General features: G+C 32.3%; 2 long non-coding RNA genes across 3 annotated transcripts; one reads left to right on the top strand and one right to left on the bottom strand.

The window, feature by feature from the left end:
* The first annotated feature begins 1,832 nt into the window (after positions 1–1,832).
* On the top strand, positions 1,833–3,607 carry LOC149397976 (uncharacterized). The gene is made up of 3 exons (XR_016297150.1): positions 1,833–1,997; positions 2,710–2,775; positions 3,444–3,607. It is a non-coding gene; the product is annotated as an uncharacterized LOC149397976 (long non-coding RNA).
* Positions 3,608–5,020: 1,413 nt separating this feature from the next.
* Positions 5,021–6,284, bottom strand: LOC149397977 (uncharacterized). 2 transcript variants are annotated; one of them, XR_016297277.1, is made up of 4 exons: positions 6,048–6,284; positions 5,814–5,889; positions 5,537–5,617; positions 5,021–5,297 (listed from the first exon to the last, which is right to left on the bottom strand). It is a non-coding gene; the product is annotated as an uncharacterized LOC149397977 (long non-coding RNA). The 2 variants fall into 2 exon arrangements; XR_016297278.1 differs by having other exon boundaries at positions 5,814–5,908.
* Positions 6,285–8,478: the final 2,194 nt, after the last annotated feature.

Consider the following 8,478-nt stretch of genomic DNA (forward strand, 5'->3'; position numbering starts at 1 on the left):
ATTTCGAGAAAACCGGGGTAAACCGGCCCGTTTTTGAACCATTCACCACCAATAACTTAAAAAGAATTGCTTTGGGCCAAAAAATATAATTGTTTTACTTATAGCCCATTTTCTAGTTCACATAAGTGGCCCAAATACTATTCTTGCACAACACATTGGTCGTTTTATATAGTGTTATTTCCCTTTAATTTCTTCCCTTTGTAAACGATGTGAGACTCTTGTCTACCTTTATTATTTTGAAATTTGTAACTTAGTTAAATCATTATAAACTTAACGTTTGAGATATAACCAACGTTTGAAAATTTATAGAAAAATAGCCAAACAAATGAGGTGACACTTGAATAATCCATTTGAATTTTCCATTTTGTCCTTTGTTTAAAGCAGCAGTTTTTTTTCTTTTTTTTTCATCAAAACTTCAAAAATCCATATCTTCTCCATATGAACTCGAAATTGAGTGATTCCAAAGCCTACGGATTTGTGGCTAGGAGAGCTTCAAAAATATACTCATTGTCATTAATTGTCGAATTTTGTAAATTATTTACTTTTTTTTTTGTTAATTATAGAATGTTCATGAGGATATTTAAGTCAAATATAATTATCATTGACTATTTTCCTAAACGTTTGCAAACGTTGGCTACATTCTAATTTTATGACTTATTTTTTGCTTCAAATTTATAACACCCTAATATTTTTAACTTCAAACTACAATGTACACAGTATTGTCAAGGTCATAGACGCGTATGTTGAAAATGTCCTGATACACGCCATATACGTTTGTTGGCCTTTGTTCTTTTATTTTTTATTTTTTTTTTATTTCTTTCATTTATTATTTAGATTATAAAGAATATTTAAAAATAATATTGACGATTCTTAGGCGGGAGATCTGACTGAGAATACTCTCAGTCATACCACAAAATATGTGTAGTATTTTATTATAAAAGAAATATCCTTACTAATAAAAATACGTTAGTGCCCAACTCGAGAGTGCTGGTCTGCTCTCAATTTATAATATACATAAATATTTAGATTATAAAGAATAAATTATATAATATAAAAATAATATTTGAGTTTTAATCAAGATTTGAAATGCCGTTTTCGACGTCGTTTTGAACCTCCTGATTTATGGAAAATCGTCATGCCGACGGAAAACCGAACGGAAAAAATGTAGAAAAAAACAACTGATATACCGTTTTCAAATGCCGTTTTCCATGGAAAATCGACACGCCGATGAAAAATCGAACGGAAATAATGTTGCACATTATAATAAAATATATAAATACATACATATATACATCTTTTAATTTTTTAACTTTGTAATTTACATGATAATTAAATTTGAAGTTATAATAATATCTATAGATCTAATATATAGACTTATACGTAATGCTATATATGTTTCTTTTTCTAGTGTATATACACGTTCATCTTGAAATTTTCATTTAAATTATTTTTATATAATATTGTATTGATATATATGTGTATTTATATAATCTTCTATTGATATGAGTCATATGTTAACCTTTAATTGTTGGTTGATTGTGTCCACCAATTGAGTGTGAGAGCCGAACTTTTTGTTAAATCATATGTAAATAAATTACGGTTAATGTCATGTTGAGATAGGAAAGGACCAATTAGAAAGTTCTGAGTACTTTTGTGTTTAAAGGCAAAGGAAAAGAAGGAATACAAAATCTTGAGAGAATATGGATCAAATTGCAACCAATTAGAGTTTGTTGGTGTGGTTAGAAGAGTCAAAAGAAATAAGGGACTCTTCAATAAATTTCCCGTCCTTATCTCTTCCAAACCGCCTAAGCAAGCCTTATCTCTTCCACTTTCCTTCATTCGCTCTGATCATTGTGGAAATAGAAAAAAAAAAAAAAAAAAAAACGCAGAAGGGTGAAGCTTGAGAGAAAAAGAGGGAGAGAGAGAGAGAGAGAAAGAGAGAGAGCGAGTGATTGGAGTTTGTTCTTCACGTCGTCGGAATTCGTTTCCTTCACGAGGTAGGAAAGTCAGAAATTTCTTATCTTGAAGTTGTTTTAGAGTGTGAATTAGAGGTTACAGAATATTGGGATTTCGAATTTGTGTTTGATTGTTGGTAAGTTGTTCTTGAACTCGGGAATAAGTTATTATTTCTGGTAATTTTGTTTTTCTTCTCAGCTGCACAGTCTGAGAACATGGACGTACACAGACTGGTATGAACTGAAATGGTTTAAGCTGCTATTTTTCCTAGAAAGTAGACTTTATGAGTTTTCCAGAAAGTTAAAGAACTTGCAGATTGGCTGAGTATAGAATTAGTTATGATTTTTTTAAAACAGTGATGCAGAGCTGTGAAAAATAGGATTTCGGAAACTGTAAATCCAATTTACAAACTGTTTTTCAGGTAGTAAATCTGATTCAAATCATGGTTATAATATATCGTTGGAAAGCTACGGAATCTACCTTTGTAATGAAACCGGAATTGTTGGATTTAGATTTGTCTAGCACAAGTTATGTTACATCTTGTGATGGTGGTTCGAATCAGCGAGTTTGCTGACATTAATTGATTTTGGAAGTGCCGAGTTGGTAAGTTGATCTGAGATCACTTGGTTCAGAAATTTGATTGTGTTAGTTTGTCGTTGCTTAATAATACAAGATGCCTAATCATAAGAATTAGTTTTCTTTTATGAGGCAACTAGGAAGAGTGATTAACTCTTAATCTCCTTATTCTTAAAGGTTGTTCAAGTAAGATCGAGCCACCGTGAAATACTGCTTGGCTTATTTCGCAACTTTGGAATCCGGGTAAGTAGATAATCTTCTACAATACAATTTAACTTCGTATGTTACGACGTGGTATGCGCAGCCACGCCGTAAATTTTGAATGAAATAGTTGTGGGCTATGTTATGGAATTGTTAGACGAGTCATAGTTACATGCTTGCTTGTTTACACTAATTACGTGATTAACGTAACCACGCCGTGAGATAGTAACTGACACTTTATGAGATTATATGATTGTTACATGAGTAAAGGGGACTGTGGATCCCATTAGTATTGGTTATGAAGGGACTGCGGATCCCGCTTGTGTCGACTGATATGAAAGGACTGTGCGGATCCTACCTTTAATAATTGTTGGTGCGCTAAATGAGACAAAGAAACTCGAGCACTCGATACGATATAAATTTTATCGATCATAGGATGAGACTGCGGATCTCATTTATATTGAAGTTATTTGAAAGAGATTCTAGATGGGCCCTAGGTTATGACAAGAATAGAAACTAAATTAAGGTTACTCGTGCATGGATTGATGTTAAAAGTTTATTTATTTATTTTCCTTATGAGTAAGGACATATGGGATTATAGAGTTGAGGTGTCATGATCGATAAGTATTATTGTGTACATTCATTATTTTGTAGTTTATACAAATTATCTACTTGCTGAGCCATTGCTCATGAGTTTAATTGTATTGTAGGTAAGTGTCTCATGGACAGTTAAGTAGGGCGGTGACTGTGGAAGTGACGATTGTACATACGGGCCCGACCGATGAGAAACCTTTATTCTAAAACTATTTCAGACCTGGAAGTATATATATGTAAATATTTCAAACTAGTATGAAACAAAACGAGACGTCTCACATATTTCTCGTATTTTGACACTTAAGGTACTATATATATATATATATGTGTGTGTGTGTGTGTGTGTGTGTGTGTGTGTGTGTGTGTGTCGTGTTTAAAAGTTCAAAATTTTTACGAGTTTTAGTAAATGGTTTTGAGCTGGTAAGCGTCGCGACTCGTCGTAGCAGGTCGTGACATTGAGAGAGAGAGAGAGGGAGAGAGAGAGAGAGAATGTGATCGGCCCCCGGTTTTCAAAAAAAAGTGGGCAAGCATAATTAAAATAAAATGCTTAATATAATATTGTATGTCACTGTCACCTCTCTCTCTCTCTCTCTCTCTCTCTCTCTCTCTCTCTCTCTCTCTCCTTCTTCTTCTTCTTCCACCACCATTTTTTCCAAAAAAAAACTAAGCTTTAAAGTCTTCAAACTGAAGAAAAAAACAACATTTAGAAACGAAAAAAAACGTCTTCGTCGGCCGCGATCCTTTTGGAGCGAAACGCCACGTCGTTTCGACGAATGCCGAACGACATTCAACAAAGAAACGAAAAACAACGTCTTCGTCAGCCGCTAACGTCCCGGCAGCGGCGCCGCCGCCGAATTTCGTCGACTTTCGTCGACATTTAGAACTGTGGTTTTAATATCTAACTCATCAAACATAATATCTATATTATATGTGATCATTTAATCTTAATTTTAATATGGAAATATAATATATTAAAACTTAATACTATTTAATTACAAATAATAGTATTATTAAAATATATATATATATATATATATATATATATATATATATATCTTTTTATAATTATTGTTCACTGGATACCTTTCGGTAAATACGGTATTTGTCGCTTTACCATGTCGGTAACGGTAACTGCATCGGTAAAGTTTATCATTTTCCTCACTAGATACCACATTAAACCATTAGTATCTCTCGGGATAGCAGCAAAATTTGAGTCTCGGTACGGCATTAGTAACGGTATTTCAAAACTTGGTTTAGGTTTGTAAGGGTGTTACAAAGTAAGTGGGGAACAAGAATCCGAGGTAAAAAAAAGTTCAGCCTTGTTCGGAATTGTGAGTTTTATGGGCTTTAGATTTTTTTGTTAAATATTTGTCGGGTTTTCTGTTAATTGTGTGCTATATCAGAAGTTCAACTCACTTTACGTTCTTTGATCTTCTCGTCTCTTTGTGTTTCAAGTCTTACTTGTTCAGAATTGTGATTTTAATGGGTTTTGAGTTTTCTTGTATGTTATATAAGAAGCATAATATTCAAAGAGATACTCTGTTTCACTTAAACTGAACTTGGGTTGAAAAGCATAACACAGCACCTTGACTGTTTTATATAGTATTACTTCCCTTTAATTTCTTCCTTTTGTAAATGATGTGGGACTCTGGATAGGGAAACTTGAGTTTCCAAAGCCTAATGTAACGTCACATTGGAAAACCAAGTCCCATTTTCATTACGTCTAAGATCTCAAGAAAATGATTCTGAAATCAGAGGAAAATAAATAAAATAAAAGATAATGTGTTTGTTATGGTGACTGAAGCTTTGGAAACATAGCATTGTTCGAAAGATGAGATATGAGAAGCAAACCAAAGAAAATATGTCTTCAATACGCTTGCGATGGCGAAGAAGCTTCACCAAGATGGACTACAAGCTTGCTTGTTCATCTTCATCAGTTCCTTTATTGCATACCCACTTTGATATTCCTTCTAAAACGATATTCAACAATCTTGCTAATGAGTCATTAGATTTAGATTGGATTTTTTTAAATTAGATTTGTGCATCTAGAAAGACAGCACCAATATATTTAATCACCATTGCATATTTGTTCCAAATAAAATATACATGATGGATAATAATAATATGCATACTCTTGCAGAGACAAGCAACAGAGAAAAACTTGCAAAAATATTTAATCAAAGAACCAAAGATGTCAGAACCTTCTTACCATCTGATTTTCAAGAATGATGTCCACAAATGCATCAACAACCTTCGAGTACTCATCAAAGCTATTGTATTGAGAAATGACCTGACTTTTTGACAAGAAACATGAAGCATAGTCGAGAATTAGTAAATAACATTATCTGTACAGAAAGATAGGGTTTTTTCCATATAGAGGAATTAGGATACTCGATCAGAAGCAACATAAAGCACACAACGTACTGGGTAAGGATAACTAATGGAATTTTATGGAAAAGAAAACTACTGTTTCAAAGTCAAATCACCTCTATAATTTTATCCACCACCTGTCTGATGGATTTTGTTTGAGATTTATTCTCATGAAGCCTGAATCCAAGTAACCTGTAATTCATGCACTTTCCTGAGCAAAATGAGGAATATCATATTCAGATACGCATGAAGTGGTATTTCATTTTAATTTCTCAAAAATCTATCTAATGAAAAGCGATTGAGCACACGAATATAAACATGGCTGGAAGCATAAGGAATACAAAACATACCCGACTGAAGGAATTGTCCTTATTTCACTCGATGAGAAGAAGAATTTCCACCGCATGTGAGCTAACTATTTTAGTTGGAAGTTCCTTATGTAGATGATAAGCATAACTGGAACGCAAGGAAAATTCCCAATCAACTCTGTGATAAGAATTAATTTTCATTTTTTTCACACTTTTTGTCCCGTGTGACTATATGAGAACAGAGAATTATAAAGCGAGACATATGGATTCAAGACGAGCAGTACTGTCGTCTCGTCTTGAATCCATATGTCTCGCTTTATAATTCTCTGTTCTCATATAGTCACACGGGAAGACGAGCAGTACTGTATTGTTGCATAGAAAAAGTCCGAGACATACCTCCGATGCACCGTTGAGTATACATTTCACACTAAACTCAATAGTTTGTTCAATCAGACTTATAATTATTCTCTTGTTCTCACCGGTGTTCTTCACTAATGTGCCCCTATCTGATGTGATTTGCAAAAACGACACTTTCATGTCGTTCACAAATCTAACTTAGATGTGCTGTCACAAATTGGCTTCCTAGTACTAAAGAGTATAAAAAGTAAATCTCAATCCTCCCACAAAACTCAGGAACGACAATGTTCATAGGTATGTTATGTTTTCCCCGTTATTGTACAAGAATCCTACTTCAAAGAAAGAAAAAAAAAAAACCTTTTTGGCGGTAGAAACATGATTCTCTTAAATCAAGTCTCGTCACAAAATTTGATTGGTGGATTCTAAAATTCATCAAAATTATAAACAAATTTGAGCAAAGTAAACCTTTAGGTCAGCTTTCAAAGACGTAACCGGGTCACCAAGATTCAATGCCCGAACTATTTCATCCTTGAGTTCGTTTACCCGAGAGACATAGTACTCTTGCCGAGTTATGATTTTGGAACCTTCTTCGTGTCTTCTAGTTCTTCCAAAGTGTTAGGAAATTATTTCCTTTTAATGAGCTGTTATATTTCTATAATTATGATAGCTATTAATTTCTGGTTTTATTTGGAAATGTATATTGATAAATATTTGTAATTGTTATGGAATAAAGGAGTAGATATTAAATAATAGTAATTGATGGAGTTATGGGTTTTCTTAAAAAATTATGTAAAGGCTCACACTTGGTTATAGTCTCCAATGCAAATCAAAACCGTCTATACTCTTCTCATAGAGAGTTAGACTTTCAGTTTTCTCGTCGGAGGAATAAAGTGATTTTGCAAAAGAAGATCACGTACCACCCAGCTCGTGTTCATCCTATCACAAATCATCAAAGTTTTTCCACTTCAAGTGATGATCGACCAAGATGGATCCATGTATTCTCTTTAATCCTTAATAATCTAATAACATGTTAATTCTGGGAAATATTATCAGTATATAAGTTTTTCATCAAGTGGTATCAGAGCAAACATTGTTTGTTAGATTATTAGGTTTCAGTCTCTTGAATGATTAAAATTCTTTTGTATGCGTTCCTTGATCATTCAGGAATTTTTTTTTTCCATATTGCCGTTCTTGAATATATGGTTTTGTTTATAGATGAATGGGGTTTGTTTTATTTTCTCTACCGCCTATATATATATATATATATATATATATATATATATATATATATACATTATGGAAATTGTTTATAGATGAATGGGGTTTGTTTTATTTTCTCTACCGCCTATACATATTACACAATATGGTTTTATTTTTGTTTTATTTATATAGGCGGTAGAGAAAATAAAACAAACCCCATTCATCTATAAACAATTTCCATAATATATATATATATATATATATATATATATATATATATATATATATATATATATATATCCTGGTTGATAAAAGAAAGAAAAATAACGTACCTTTTGATCAAGATAAAACCTTGGTCTATTTTAACAACAGCATAAAAGAAGGGACATTTTTTTTTTGTCATTCTCTTTGAGTCTACTGTTCTTACGTTTTTTTTTCGTTATTAGCATAAATTTGTGGGCTGATTAAAGAACTAACCAAAATGACACCCCTACTTTAAAATTATAACCAACCTATTAACATATTTAAGAAAATAGCCAATTTATCATGACAACATTCCAATATTCCAATTATACCCTTAGGTTAATATTATTAACTATCATAGTAAATAATATTATCCATAACAAAAAAAATTAGTAAATCTAATTAACAACAACAAAAACTACATTAAATCTTATTTTTCGTAACAAGAATAATAGTAAATCTTATTTACCGTAACAAGAACAATAGTAAATCTTATTTACCGTAACAAGAAAATAATAAATTTTATTTACTGTAACATTTTGTAGTTAATCTAACAGGAAAAATATCAGAGATGAGGACTAGTTAATCTAACAGTAAATACGATTTACTAATTATTTCTGTGAACAATCGAGGACTAACTATTCAACAGTAAATCATATTAACCATTCAGTAA

Source organism: Urtica dioica, chromosome 5 (assembly GCF_054948205.1).
Source record: "Urtica dioica subsp. dioica isolate 48M chromosome 5, U.dioica_male_clone48M_v1_H2, whole genome shotgun sequence".
NCBI lineage: Eukaryota > Viridiplantae > Streptophyta > Magnoliopsida > Rosales > Urticaceae > Urtica > Urtica dioica.